Below are 16673 nucleotides of genomic sequence, written 5' to 3' on the forward strand. Positions count from 1 at the left end.
ACAAAGCAATTACCAAAATAGTAGCGGCGGTGGTGGTGGTGCTAGGGGCACCAAACAAGTTGTTACGCTGCTGCAGCATATTTCTGATATGATGTTGGTGGTGATTTATTCGTGTTCGGAAAACAGTTTTTAATTGAAAATTTAGAAGAGGAGACGAAAATATCACAATGTTTATAAAAATATAATTATCATTACACTTCACGACTTTCTCATTTTACAGGTTTCTGTTTCGGTTGTTTTGTTTTAGAAGACGACAGTCACGACGACGACAACGACGGCAGTACGTAGGTGATTAGTAATTGGCACAATTTTCCCGTATCAAATGGACAATATGTTAGTCTACCGTAAGAAACAACATCCAACAACACACAGGGAGTCAATACCGCTGCACTGACTACTCATTTACTATTTACGTTGGCTGTTCTGCTGCCAGACAACAGACAATTTTTTGAGATAATTCTTCTTCTTCAAGTGAGTGCTCCCCATTGCTATGCACTTGGTATTGATAGCAGAACAGCTGTATCTGTTTTATAAATGATATATAGATGGCGCCTGCCATTATTCGAACGGTTTTAAATGCAAATAAAAATAATAAAATGGAAATTTAAGCCGTGATCCAAAAACAATATATATATATATATATATATGCGATCCTCTTAACATTACGTTAAATTGTTATTGTAAAGAAATGTATCCTAAACCTTCGGTCAATATAACCTGAAAACGTCGGAGGATGTTCAGAAAGTACGTAACGGCCTTTCCGCTACCATACCGATACATACGAGACCGAAGGTTCAGCTGTTTTTGCAAGAAAGGTTACTTAGAGTTTAATGGAAACACTACAATAAACAAGGACCTAAACCACTGCACAAAATTCGGGGAGACGTTGTTTCTAGACAGCGACAGAAGAAGCAGACTGAAATAAAAAATATATAAACGACCAATCCAAATAATGATTTTTTTCTGAAGACCATCAATGCGAAAGAGGAAATGTATTGGAAACCCCCGACTCCTGATAATCAACTTTGGCATCAACATTTACACATGAGTATAGCATAAAATAGCCACATTCAGAGGAATATAGCAACACTAAACTAAGCAAAGATCCCAACCATTGCACAAAGTTCAAAAGGCGTTGTTTCTAGGCTACGACAGATGGCACTTTCATCACATAGGGCACCCTACAGCAAAACAATCATCTACATTGCTGGAATAAAATGCAATGAAATGATTAGCGAAATATCACAAGGACTAATCGAATAAAATGTGCATGATCTGTTGCGGAATGCTTATGCTCCCAAGAAAAGGACGAAATTATTTAAAAGTGGGTTTTTTGATATTTTTAAAAATGGGCTTGGCACCCCCTTCCATCTGTAATCCCCTGATAATGTAATAACTAACCTCGGCATCAATCTCAAAAAAAAAAAACGAATGGCAGGAGATGACGCCATCCAGAGAAAATTGGCAGTTAGAACGGCCTAAAGCAGAGCAATCAAACTTCAAAAGGCGTTGTTTCTAGGTTACGACAGATGGCACTAGCAGATCAAACTTCAAAAAGCGTTGTTTCTAGGCTTCGATAGATGGCACTATCATCACATAGGGAGCTCTACAGCATACCAATCATCTACTTCGCTGGAATAAAAAGCAATGAAATGATTAGCGAAATATCACAATAACTAATCGAGTAAAATGGGCATGACCTGTTGAGGATGAAACTATTTTAAAGTGGGCTTTGGATATTTTAAAAATGGGCTTAGCACTCGTTTCCAGATGTAATACATCTTAAATCTCTTGATATTGTAATAACTAACCTCGGCATTAACCTAAAAATATCAGAATGGCAAAAGATGGCGCTATTCAGAGGAAAATTTCAGCTAGGGCGGCCTAAAACAGAGCAATCATAAACATAGATGGAATAAAAAATTATAATTAACAACTATGCGAAGGCCATTAATTTAAAGTTTTTTCGAATATTTCTAAAACGAGGCTTACATCCCCCTCTAGATGTAATACATCTGAAGCTCTCTGACATTCAGGTTCTAGACATCAACCTCTAAACATGCGGTTATTCAGAAAATAGGAATGACAGGTGATGGCCCCACCCAGAGGAAAATGTCAAAACTAAATAAAGCAAGGACCCCAACCACTGCACAAAATTCAAGGATACGTTGTTTCTAGGAAACAATAGATGACAGCCCCATCACCAGGAATATACTTGCCTGCAATAAAAACAATGAAATGAAACAATGAAGCTCCCTAAATAAACTGTAATTTATTATCTTTGGCATCTGAAAAAGGCTTAAACACTTTTTCTGGTTCTGTAACACAACTGTGGATCTTTTTTTGAAACCAAATTATGAAACAATTTTGGTCGAAGGACCAAAAAGTATACCACCAACAATTTCTTACACCAACCACGCCGTTACGTGTAACTAATTCTGCACTCACATAATTGCCACATAATCTCTCCATTATTGAATATTTGTTTAGCTCTTCCTAGACAAAACAATAACAGAGACCGGCTTTTTGTTTTTACGTGTCGGGGTGGTGGATGGATCGTTGACTTTTGTTGCTCATTAAGATCTCGGGCTAATCTGCTCAGTGGACACATAAGAGTTTGGCCCCAGGGCAGACAATAATAAGAGTATAAATCGCAACTATGTACCGTCCGTCGAAGTGCGGGTAGCATAACAGACAATTGAGTTTCAAGTCGAAAAACACAGCCAGACAGACAACGTTGCAAAGACACTCGTCAGCCAGTGACAATTAATTAAATACAAAAGCGAAAAAAGAGTGGTGGCTTAAAGCTTTCCGTTTTTTTTATCTCTGCCTCCAGAGTTTTGACAGAACACCCATAGAGAGACTTACTCAGTTTAAATAAAAACGCTGTCGTGAAAGGTTGGACATGGACAATATAAAACGGTTTTAATATAACACGACAACGAAAAAAAAAGTGAGCGGTTCTTTGGATTTTTATTATTTTTTCTAGTTTTGAAAAAAATATTGAAATTAAAAAAAAAAATAGAAAAATAAAAGCGATAATTCAAAAAAAAAATGATTTACAATGAATAATGGCCGGTAATGGTGGTGAATGAATGAATGAAAATACATTACTCTGGTCTATACCGCACAACATTATCTAATTGTGGGAAAAATATGTTTATTGTTTTTAAAAATAATAAAACAAAATAATAATAAATTATTAATAACAATTTTATGCGTGCCTGGTTTTCTTGTTTGACAAAAAAGAAAGAAAAATCAGCGTCAGCTTTTTCTTCGTTTTCTTGCAAAAAAGACACCAGACTGACAAACAGACAGAGTGTGGTTTCGTGGCGATAAGAATCCAAACCAGCCGGTCACCAAACAAGCAAATAGGCAACCAACAACAAAATTAAAAAAAAACAACAAAAATTATAATTTTATTCTACTCCGACTTCTACATAACCAAAAAAGGAATTCCACATCCACCAGCAGCATTGCCAAATTAAGGTAAGTCCAAAAAAATATTTTTTTGCTTAACTTAGAGGGGGAACAAATTCCGAAACCTTTCCAAATTTAAAAATAAAAATTAATATATTTTTAGAATATGCCAAAAAATACGTTAGGAACTATTTTGATAATTATTTGTATGTGTGTGTTGTGTTATCGCCACACCTGATTATGGCTCTTCCCCCTCCGGCGTTATGATCATTAGATTGCGGCACTCAAACCCTAGTCAATCTTGTCAGTGTGTTCGCCAATATTTTCCTGGCGCCACTTGACTTTTTCTCTTTCGTTGTCTTATTATTTATTTTTTTTTTTTTGAAAAACCTCGACTGCCGATCATCTCTAAAAAGAAGCTGATAATAATTTAGCAATTAAAACTATTTGCCACTTTTGAGTTATGAGCTTGGCAGGCAGGCCGGCCTGATTGGCGCAATTTATTTATAACCTCCCATATAAGTTGGAGTGTATATTGAATTTGTCAATTCGTTTGCAACATCCCGATGTAATCATGGGATGGGTTCTGGGTTTGAATCCCAGCGAAGTAGGAATATTCTTTCGAAGTGATTTACGAATATTTGCAAAAAAGATGAAACACATCCGAAACCACCTGAAATTTAAATCAACACAAATCATTAATGACAGATGATAGCGCCACCCATAGGAAAACGACAACACCAAATAAAAAGAATATTTGGATTGAAAGCATATCGAATTATTGTACAAAATAGACTTTCATACCCATACCAGATGAAATATATCCGAAGCACCTTGACATTCAAATAAGCAACCTCGACATCAACACACACAAAAGAATAATCCACCTAGTGGAAAATTGCAACACTAAATAAAGGAAGGATCCCAACCACTGCACAAAATTCAAGGAGGTATTGTTTCTACCCAACGATAGATGGCAGTCCTGTCTCATAGGGGAAGTTACAAGCAAACAAAAAAATCATTAACATGGGTGGGAAAAAATATTTATTGAATTTTGCTCGTTTGCAAATTATTTTCTCTAAAATAGAGATTTATTAATACGGAATATTTGTAAAAAAGAGGCTGTCATTCCCTCAAATTAGGCAACATCATATGCGGATAGTCACCACTGCACAAAATTCAAGGAGATATTGTTTCTAGCCAACGATAGATGGTAGGGCTATCTCCAAGGCAAAGTTACAAGCAGACAATAATCACCACCCAGAGGAAAATGTCAATACTTAATAAAGCAAAATACCCAACCACGGCACAAAATTCATGGAGGTATTGTTTCTTAACAACGTTAGGAGGCAGAACCATCTCCTAGGACAGGCTTCAACAGACCAATCATTTACTAAGCTGGAATAAAAAAATGCTAAAAACAATTTAAAAGACCATTAATTCAAATTGGTTTTCGAATATTTGTAAAAAGATGTAATATATCCGAAATAACTAACTTCGACGAAAACCTCAAAACATGTGGATAATCAGAATATAGGAATGACAGGAGATGGCAAACCTAAATAATGCAAGGACCACAGCCATTGCACAAAATGTAAGAAGACTTAGCTTCTAAATAACGACTTTTGATCTTTGAGAAAATCGCAAAGTCGACTTTTCAGATCGATTTTCTTCATAAATACTTGGTTTATTATCACAAAGCCGAAGTTGTCCAAAAACTACACATTCCAGAACTTTATTTCATCTGTTGACAACAATTCTTATAAAAAATTACATTTTTAGTCGATTTAGTTTTAGTTGGTAAAAGTCGATAATCGATTTTAAACAGGTTTGACAAAATCGAAAGATCGAAAAGTCGACTTTTTAGTCCAAGGCAAAAATCGAAAAGCCTAAAAATCGACCATTTGGTCTGATGCAAAAATCGAAAAGTCTAAAAGTCGACCTTTTCGCAGACACCCAATTATTAACAACTAATAGAGGAAATTATTTCTCTGAAAAAATGTGTAGCATGCCAATAAGCCCATGTAACTAACCCCGGCATCAACCTCAAAACATGCCAATAAAAGGAAAATTTCAACACTAAAGAACAAGGACTCCAAAAACTGCACAAATTGAAGAAGGCGTTGTTTCTAGGCAAAGACAGGTGGCAGCACCATCACCTAGGACGGGCTACAGCAGGTCAATCACTGTTTAACGAAGCTAACACAGGCACTAATCGATTAAGAGGGCGATGCTTTGTGGAACCGACATGAGAGAAAGAGCAAGAACAGAAGAAAAGAGCCCTATAATGTGAAATTCGATATGCTAGAGATTATAAATTTTTAGCATACATTGGTATTATTATGGTCGGCCCTCGGTCTATAGCCCAATTTCCATTAATTCATCAAATGTTAATCTCGAAAAAGAATGAATGTAAGAAACTTGACCTAGACAAGATCCGCAAACTGCAATATGGCTGAATCAAGGATAGTTCAGTTTAATTGCCTCACATGAGGTGGTCGGACACAGAGATGGCCTGTCAGAAACAGTGACGTAAATGACATACATTTCCGACGTATAATACATACGTCAGAAACGTCGGAAACCTACCCAAATCCATTAGGTTTTTGACAAATAGCTATTTCCTTTAATCAATTTGGAAATTACGCATGCTTTACTCAAATCCATAAAAAATTGAAAATTTTCTTCTCGAAAAAATTTAGAAATTTTTATCAGTTCTATCAAGGAATAGTCAGATATATGTAAAAATAATATATATTCTTGAAAATAACCTTATTTGCTGATAATATTGAAATGTACATTTATTACATTTTATACAGGTATATGACGTTATCGACGTTTACACCTTTTTGACGGTCGAAAACCTAAAAATTCGTCACACGGACCATCCCTAGTCGGACACATTGAGAGGACCATAGATTACTCCAGCTTCAACTGTAATCTAGCAGTTCGGGTTCTTAGAGAATAACATAACTTCTGGCAGAACATTTTTAGTAGAGATGCACAGATCCTCCAGGAAATAAAAAATAACCTCATATATTTTCTGGAATTTACATTTCTTGTTTACCTTCCCATGCTGGAGGGTATATAAAATTCGGTCCAACATTTTTGTTGGACCGAATTTTGATATTTTTTTTCTTCAGAATTGTTTTCGCTTTAAGTTTTTGCTTAATTTATTTAATTAAATGTCGGTTTCAATTTTCTTTTTTTGTGATGTATTTTACTTGCTCGGGCACATAGTATGTAAACCAGAGGCAATGTACGCACTTCGATGATTAGGTTCCAAACAATAAACCGCCTCAAATATTTTATAAACAATTTTTTTTCTCAAATCCCAACAAGGCGGAGATTTTTAAAATAATTTTTTCTCAAGGCTAATAAAGCGTAGATTTTTAAAATAATTTGTTCCCAAATTCCAATAAGACGAGCGTAGAGTTCTACAATAGTTTTTATATGCCCAGAAATTCCTCCGAGGCTGTCTAATATGCCATTATTATCAAAAATAATATACATGTTACTTGTCTTATGACGTAGGAGTGGATGCTTCTTTTTCGATACGAATAGCAAAAGTTTGTGGCGCTGTTATCAAACATCAACAAAGTAATTGAAAAAAAAACTATGAAATAAAACAAAACACGAAAAACGTTGTATTCTGATGAAACAATAAAACATTTTTAACAGATGAAAAAAAAAATATGAATAAGATGAAGAGCATGTCTCAATTAATAAATTAAATGATTACAAACAACAATATTTTTGTCAAAGTGACAGCACCAGCCCCCGCTTTATTGTTGGTTTGTTTTAAATGAATGGCGCCCGATTTGAAGCACGTTATGTCTGATCTAGTCAATATGGATGGGATGGATTATTTATTGTTACAAGCGAACAAAAAAAGAAAAACAACAATAAAAATAATAAATTTATATTTTATTTGAATTTGAAAAAAATTCAATAAAATTATCAATACAATTGTCATGTGAGATTTTTGTTGAGATTAGGCAACTGTGGCAATTTTCTTTCGCATTGAAATCGCGACAATGTATGTAATGGCTGTCAACCCCAATGACTGCTGGGGTTAATATTTTGTTGACAGTCTGTGAGGAGTCCAGCTTCAAATTTGAGATATGGAATATAGTGTAAGAAATTATCAGCTAACAGGTTTTATAATGTAAATGTGTGTTACATACAGCAACTTGAGGCGTGTGATGCCTTTAGACGTAGTCATCTCGGAAGTAAGATGGTCTAAAGGAATGCAATTTTTTTTAATCTACGCCTTGTTGGTTTTTAAGAAAAAACTATTTTAGAAATCTACGACTTGTTGGGCCTTTAGAAAATAATATTTAAACCAGTAAGGAAAGTAGTAAAGTCGGACTGGGCAGACTATATGATACCCTTCACCACAGTGGGTATATTCTACATATGTATCCTAAAAGACGTTGCCTTTTTGAAGGAACATAGATATGAAATTGAAGGAACTTAAATATGTGATATTTATCTATATCTAAACCGACTAACATCAATCCCTGCACATGTCATTCTGCAGCCTATGCAAAATTTTGTAAATCGCTATTTGGTATACTGCAATTTTAATCTCAATCAGACATCCATTGATTAACATGAATAGGTCGAATATGGAAGCTATGCTACATCTATATCTGAACCGATTTCAAGGAAACTTACCAGAGATTAATTTATATTAACTTCAGTACGTTGTGCAAACGGCCTAGCTGTCACGAAACATAGCACACATCATTCTAGACTCAATTCAGTGCGCTATACCAAAATTCGTGCAAATTGAAAGGTAAATAGGGACTTTCACGAAACTTAGCACACTTCATTCTAGGCTTATTTCAGTATGTTATGTCGAAATTCGTGCAAATCAAATGATTTTCAAGGACTTTGTTGCACCATTTACCTAAAATCGGGCGAAACTATATATGGGAGCTATATCTAAATCTGAACCGATTTTCACGAAACTTAGCACACTTCATTCTAGACTTAATTCAGTATGCTATCCCGAAATTCGTGCAAATCAAATGATTTTCAAGGACTTTGGAGCACCATTTACCTAAAATCGGTCGATACTATATATGGGAGCTATATCTAAATTTGAACCGATTTTCACGAAACTTAGCACACATAATTTTAGACTTAATTCAGTAGGTTATACCAAATTTCGTGTAAATCGAAAGATATATAGGAACGTTGGTGCACCATTTACATTAAATCGGACGAAAATATATATGGGGGCTATATCTAAATCTGAACCGATTTTTCCCAATTTCAATAGGGTTCGTCCTTGGGCCAAAAAAGTGAGCTGTGCCAAATTTCATCCAATTCGAATCAAAAATGCGACCTGTACTTTGTTTACAATTTAACATCAACAGACGGACGGACATGTATTAATCGACTCAGAAAGTGATTCTATGCATATTCTCAAAAGGAAACATGGATCTATCTCGATTCCTTTTGCATGTTACAAACATATGCACAAAGACATAATACCCTGTACCACAGTGTGGTGAAAGGTATAAAAATCTACGCCTTGTTGGGCTTTGAGAAAAGATTAATTTTAAAATCTACGCCTGGTTGGGCTTTGAGAAAAAACAATATTTAAAAAAATCTACACTTTGTTGGTCGTTGAGAAAAAAATAATTTAAAAAATCTATGCCTTCTTGGCTTAAAATTCCGCCTGGAACAGTCCTTAGTCATGATGATGATGGTGTGATACTTTTCAACAGCAATTGCGTAAAATATTTAATGAAATTAATTAATGTGGCAGCAGAGAATCTGGTCTGATTGTTTTATTTACGACTAACTTTTTTTTAAATGTTCATGAACTCTGGCTATGACTTCTTTGACGACGATTTTCTCAACTGCCCCATGAAGACACGGCGGCTCGTTAAGGTATTTGTGAGTGGGCAGAACGGATGTTTTTGAATGAATGATTTATTTACAATGTTGTTGTTATTATTATTAATTTAGCATCTAAGTACATTAATGTACTTAAATTCCAATATGGATATAAAAATATAGTCTTGAAGCGGATCAGCTCTGTTTTTATTCAAATCATTACCCCCGCTTGGCCAAGTTGATGGACTCAGATCACAAGCTGGAAGTAGTTCCTAAACAAGGAGTAAACAAATTATTTTAAATCTTGTTATTTCGGATACCAACTCCGCTAACGAGGTTCTTCACTGGCGCCCAAAGTGGGGCCCGCTTCATTGGCACACAAAGGGGACCGTGCTTTAGTCTGTAGTCAGTTTTGTCTGAGAATGTTGGGTTATGATTTTCAATTGTGTTTTACTGGCCCCAATACATTTTAGTTTGGAACCAAATACATTCTGACTAAATAAAATATATTTTATTTCTTTTTCCAAAATAAAGTACAGTTGTATAGCTTTACTTCTTTTTTATGAATTATTTATTACCTCTTAAAATGGGGTCCCTTTTTTTGCTAAAAGAAAAAATCACAATAATTTTTGTTCATATGTTCCCATCGCCGCCGCCACAAGGATTTAGTACTTTTTCCCAGGTGCGGCGTAAATTAAAAGACATACCTTTTTACTTCAATGTATGTATGAGTGTGTGTATATGTATCCTTGTGTGTGTGCGCGCAAAAACTTGTCTGGACTTTTACAAACTTGATTCGGACTGGATGGAGTGATGATCTATAGACAAACACGTAAGGCAGCCGTCGTGTCTCTTGTTAGGTTTTTGGCGTCATACAGTCTAGCCTGATCATTTCTTCTTCTTCTCTAGAAAACAACGATTCCCTTTTTTTCTGTTGTATTTCTTTTTTGTATGTATTTCATACAAAAAGCGAAGGGGGTTTTCCAAATGGCCCATGAAGAAGACAACGACATAAATGAATTGTTTATTAGGGTGGTATGAGAGAAAAGTTGCACCAATTATTATTTTTTACTGAAGATTAAATTGGGTTGACTGCTTGGAGTTTCTCAGCGTTCAGTCCCAACAAGGCGTAGATTTTTAAAATATTTTTTTGAAGGCCCAAAAGGCGTAGATTTTTAAAATATTTTGTTTCCAAGCCCGACAATTTTTTTCTCTAGACCCAACAAAGGCGTAAATTTTTAAAATAAATTTTTGTTAAAATATTTTTTGAAGGCCCAAAAAGGCGTCGATTTTTTAAATATTTTGTTTCCAAGCCCGACAATTTTTTTCTCTAGACCCAACAAAGGCGTAAATTTTTAAAATAAATTTTTGTTAAAATATTTTTTCCTAAAGGCCCAACAAGGCGTAGATTTTTATACCCTTCACCACAGTGTAGTACGGGGTATTATGTCTTTGTGCATATATTTGTAATAGGCAAAAGGAATCGAGATAGACCCATGGTTCCTTTTAAGAATATGCATATAATCACTTTTTGGATGAAATTTGGCACAGTTCACTTATTTGCACCAAGGACGAACCCCATTGAAATTGGAGAAAATCGGGTCAGATTTAGATAAAGCTCCCATATATAGTTTCGTCCGATTTTTTGTGAATGATACACCAAACTCCCAATATTTGTCCGATTTGGTCAAAATTCTGCACAGAGTTCTGAATTAGATCCACACTGATGTCTGCGAAGTTTAGTTAAAATCAGTTCAGATTTAGATATAGCAACCGTATATAGTTTCGTCCAAAGGACCTATTTTTGTTCGATTTACACGAAATTTTGACAGAGGCTATTAAATTGAATATAAAGTGAAAACAAATGGTGTATGCAACGGTTGCTGAATTAGGTCCATGTGTTTATACATAACTCCCATACATAAGTTTACTCGATTTAATATAAATGGTAAACCAAATAATACAAGTCTGCCCGTTTGACATGTAATTTTTCATTGATTTCAGAATGGTATGTGTATGGGGTTTTATTCAATTGGTTCAAATATCTATCTAGATAGCATATTTAATTTTGCCCGATTCCATCTCAATGGTTCTCCAAAGATTCTTTTTTTTTAATAATTTTTTCCTGAAGGCCCACCTAGACGTAGATTTTTAAAATATTTTTTTTCTCTCGGCCCAACAAGTCGTAGATTTTTAATGTACATTTTTTCTAGGGCCAACAGGGCGTAGATTTTTAAAATTATTTTTTATTTCACTAGGCCCAACAGGGTGTAGATTTTTAAAAGAATTTTTTTTCTAGGCCCAACAAGTCTTAGATTTAAAAAATAATTTTTTTTCCTAGGCCCAGCAGGGCGTAGAGTCAACAAATTTTCTTTTTCTAGGCCCAACAAGGCGTAGATTTTTAAAATATTTTTGTTCTCAAAGGCCAAAAAAAGAAAAATGCGAAGAAAAAATCTTAGTTGCATGTTTTCTGTTCTGTTCGCACCCTAAGAACGATGGATGGGGTTCGCTGTTAATTCTCTACAACATGCTAAAAGGCCATTTCAATTCTACGCTTGCCATCGTACAATAATAACAATAAATCATTGAATGCAACACAGCTAACCATGACAGTCTTAACTTGGCCTTAAGGACCTACAAACACACACACACACACCTAAAAACAAAGCAACACACAAATCTTCCCGGAAAACATATGGGCAAAGATGGTTATATTCACTTAACACCATTTCGATAACAGGGAAGGGTTATACACAGATACATATGCAAAGGGAGTAATTTATAGGATTTGTATATTAGGGTGGAACGTTTGAGAAAAATTTTATTTTAAACATTTTTTTTAATTTGAAGACAAGGTCAAAGGTATGGCAGAATTAAATGTTTTCCTAGTTTATTTTAATTGTTTTTTAATGTGGTGATATGGTCAGAGTGTCAGGTCAATATGGTTTATGGGCCTCAAGTTGTTAAATGCCACCAAGTTATCCTAATTAATTGCCTCGCCAACACCCAGAACTCTATGTAGTACTATATGCATTGAAGTTATTCGTTTTGTTTTAACCAGTAAAATTTCAATATTTGAGTTGAAAGCTTTGTTCGACTTCCCCTAATACACACACAAACACATGTACCCCGGCGAACATATGCCCGAAATCCAAAGTACATATTTTATATTGCGGCAACATGTGCAACATACAATACACAATACAGGTGGACATGAACATCTATGGGATGGGTTGGGGTGATGTATGCACACACGTGAATTCTACATGTAAGTGACCATACATCCAGCGAATCAGCAGGCCGATCGGCCGGCCGGTAAAAAGAATTCATTTTTATTTCTGTAACATTTTCAAATTAATATAATTGTAATGCACCTCTAAATCAAGTCCATCCACATACAGATGGCCAGTCATTCTGATGACCAAGAAGAGGTGGTCATCAGTTATTGTTGTTGTCGTTATTCTCTACAATTATGAGAACGGCGGTGGCTAGCAACACAACAGGAATCTTCTTACAGGCTGAATTTAAAAATCAATTCACAACACACAAGACTTACATTAAAATGTGTGTGCGTGTGTATGTGTGTCTATGGTTACCTACCAGCACCACCAGGTTGGTCAGTTTAGGCCTGGTTCGCGACACACAGCACCAATTTCCAGAGACACTTTGGGTAGATATATTTTTTTCTCTTCCACCAAGTCAGAGATTTATTCGTTAATTTTTGTGTTGTTGTTTTTATTTTTCTTTTATTTTGGAGAATACAGGTTCTCATGCCTACTTTTGTATGGGTGTGTAGGTGTGTGTGTATGTGTGAATATTTGTTCACCTTTTTTTCTCATTTTCATTTTGACATTCTTATAATTGTCGTTGTTCTTTTCATTTTTTGGACTATGTCAATAAGAGTTTTTTGTTGTTGTTGCAATGATCAGGAGTAGACGTTGCTTGGGGTTACCAGATTGTTATGATTGCATCTCTAAAGTAATTTACCAAAATGTATTCATGGAAAAGTCTACTCTTATAGGTGAACCTTAAAAATATTCTTTAAAAATTCAGACTTACGGATGGGCCCAAAAATATTCCTCAAAAATATTCCACGCCCAAAAAGTATTCTTTAAAATAATCCATCCAGTGGATAGACCTAAAAATTATCCCTTAAAAAGCCCAAGCCTGGACCCCAAAAATATTCTTAAAAAAGCTTTTTCTTTAAAAAAAGCTGCGCCAGCGCCCTTAATATATTCCTTAAAAAACACGCCTGGCCTATAGATGGACCATAAAAACAATTATCAGGGCCTATCCACAAGCCCTAAATACCACGTTTAAGATTATTTTTAAAATATCTGGCAAACACTCTGCCATCACCACCAGAGAGTAAGTAAGTATATAACTTATAAGAACACCTCGGATTTTTGTTGTATGTGTACAATAAGACACCAGAGTTCCCTCCTCTCGCCCTCATCATCGCATGCAACCTGGGCAATAACAATAAGAACAACAATATCCACTTGAGAGATACAAAGAAAGATAATAAATTTTGTTTGTGTTAATTTCTTTATGTTCGGTAAGCTGCAACAGACAGGCAGGCAGGCAAGCGTGGTAAGAGGAGGTGCCGCCGCAACCAAAACAACAAGGAAGACAGTCGGGCTGGCAGGCAGGCATTGTTGTCGTAGTGGTAGTAGAAGTAATGGTTGATGGTGTTGCCTTTTTTTGCCATGCACATGGTAAAAATCGAATCGAATACCAATAGTACACACCTGAAAAAAAAATTGTTGCATGTGTACACCGTTTCCGAAGGGGGGACAGAGAACAGAACGTCTCAATTCTATATGGAAGAACTATTGAAGGTTTTCTAATTTAAAGAAATCTGTTGACGTAGTTTTGGATTGATTTAAAGAATAACTTTAGGGCCTATCATTAGGCGTGGATTTTTTGAAAAAAAATTTAGAGCTTATCTATAGGCGTGGATTTTTTTAAAGATTGTTTTTAGAGCCTATCTATAGGAGTGGATTTTTTAAAGATTGTTTTTAGAGCATATCTATAGGCGTGGATTTAAAGATTTTTTATAACCTTCTATAGGCGTGGATTTTTTAAGGAATATTTTAGGGCCTATCTAATACCAATAGTACATTTTATAGAGCCTATCTATAGGCGTGGATTTTTTAGAGCCTATCCATAGGCGTGGATTTTTTTAGAGCCTATCTATAGGCGTGGATTTTTTTAGAGCCTATCTATAGGCGTATATTTTAAAGAATATTTTAGGGTATATCTATAAGCGTGGATTTTTTAGAGCCTATCTATAGGCGTAGATTTTAAAGAATATTTTAGGGCATATCTATAAGCGTGGATTTTTTAGAGCCTATCTATAGGCGTAGATTTTAAAGAATATTTTAGGGCATATCTATAAGCGTGGATTTTTTAGAGCCTATCTATAGGCGTAGATTTTTTAAGGAATATTTGTAGGCGTTTATTTTTTAAAGAATGTTTTTAGTCGTTTACTTTTTTTAAGATTCTTTAGAGACTATCAATAGGCGTGTATTTTTGAAGACTATTTTTAAGCGTTTATTTTTTAAAGAATATTTTAGGGCTTGGATTTTGTAAAGAATATTTTTAGAGTCTATCCAAAAGCGTAGATTATTTAAAGAATAATTTTAGAGTCTATTTTTAGGGTGTATCCAAAAGCGAGGATTTTTTAATGAATATGTTTAGGTCATATCTATAGGCGTGGATTCTTTTAAAGAATATTTTTAGGGTCTATTTAAAAGCATCGATTTTTTGTAAAGGACATGTCTAGGGTCTATCCAATAGCGTGGATTTTTTATAGATAATTTTTAGGGTCTATATAGATAATATTAGGGCCTATCTATATGCGTGAATTTTTTATTCATATATTCTTTGACTACCTTTCGAGTTCCCTTGGAAACGGTGTACGGTCGGTTGATTTTACCCAGATGGATGGTTGTTTGGTTATTATTTTGTTGGAGACCCCAAGACTTTTTTCACATCTTGTTGCTTTTATTTTCAATGTTTTTTATTCTCTCTCACACACACGCTCTGCATTCGCGCTCCTTGTGTCTTGCCACATTAGGATTCCCTCTCCTCTATTCTTGACAATTGAAAGGTTTTGTCGATTTTTGTTTTCTTTTTTTGGTTTGCTTCTCATTCTTTTGTTTTCTTCTTGAGCGTGTGAGGAGGAGGTGTTGTCCGTCCGTCCGTCCTGCTGGTCAATTGTTGCAGCAATGGTTTTGTTGTTGGTGGTGTCGGCGGCGGCTTTGTTAATGTATTGGTCGGTCGATCGTTCGGTCTTAAATGAATGACTTTGTGGATGGATGGATGGTGTTCTTGGAGGTTTTTCGTTGTTCTTTAGTTTTATTTTTTTGGAGGGGTTCAGATAAGATATGCCAGACACGGTAGACATAGTGGCGACATGCTTGTCTGTGATTGTCTTTTTCGTGCCGTATGCCAAGCTGCTCCACGATGTCTGTTAAGCTGGCCGGCTTGCTTGGCTGGGCAATACAGCAGAACTTGGTGGTGTACTACCCGCCGTGTTAGGCATTCGTGGGACCAAAAGGCAAAATGCAAGCGGCATGGCAATGCAATTGTTTATTCGATGGATGGGGTTGGATGGATGGACATGGGTATGGTGGTACGGTTCGGTTTGGTCTGCCACATACATTTGTGTGTCTGTCTGCAGGTTTTAGTGGACGACAGAGAATGCAGCCTGCCGGCCGGCCAGTCAGACAGCCAACCGACCAGCCTACCTTGTGTGTGACTAAGAGAAGAGCGTTCAACGACAACAGACATAGGGGCGACCACAGAAGTTCATCGTAGTTAGGTATTGTGCTTGCCCAAATGTTGTTGTTGTTGCTGTTGTGTTGTTTGCATGCATCTAACAGATAACCAAGCAAGCCAGCCAACCAACCAAACCGTCAGCCAGCCAGTCAGCCATCCAGCGAACAACGCGTTATATTTTAGCCAAGGTTGGGTCTTTGAATTTTTTCAACTCAGTTGTGCTCCAGTCGTTGTTAAGTTCACAGCATTTGCGCGTTGTTGTCGGACGTTGTTGATCGAAGTTAAGAAGAGCTGTGGCGGTGCACATTAATAGGATATTTTATTGTACACAACAAATAAATCGACTTGAGAATTTTATGATTTTGTTATATAGTGCGGAAAATAGTGTTATAAATTTTATTATTATAATTATTGTTTTGTTGTAATTATTATAAAAAAAAGTTGGGCGCCATTATATCCCGAACAAATTCAAAAAATAAGGTAGCTTTTCTCCCTAGAGAGATACATTTTCAATGAAAGTGAATTGTATTCTGCAATTGTGGTGTGGTTTTAAAAGAAAAAATATTGATTTCAACATTTCTTTTTTTGGATTTCAGTGAAAAAAACGTATCGAA

Source organism: Musca vetustissima, unplaced genomic scaffold (genome assembly GCF_032173495.1).
Source record: "Musca vetustissima isolate MV318-11 ecotype Yass unplaced genomic scaffold, APGP_CSIRO_Mvet_v1 utg9639, whole genome shotgun sequence".
Lineage (NCBI taxonomy): Eukaryota > Metazoa > Arthropoda > Insecta > Diptera > Muscidae > Musca > Musca vetustissima.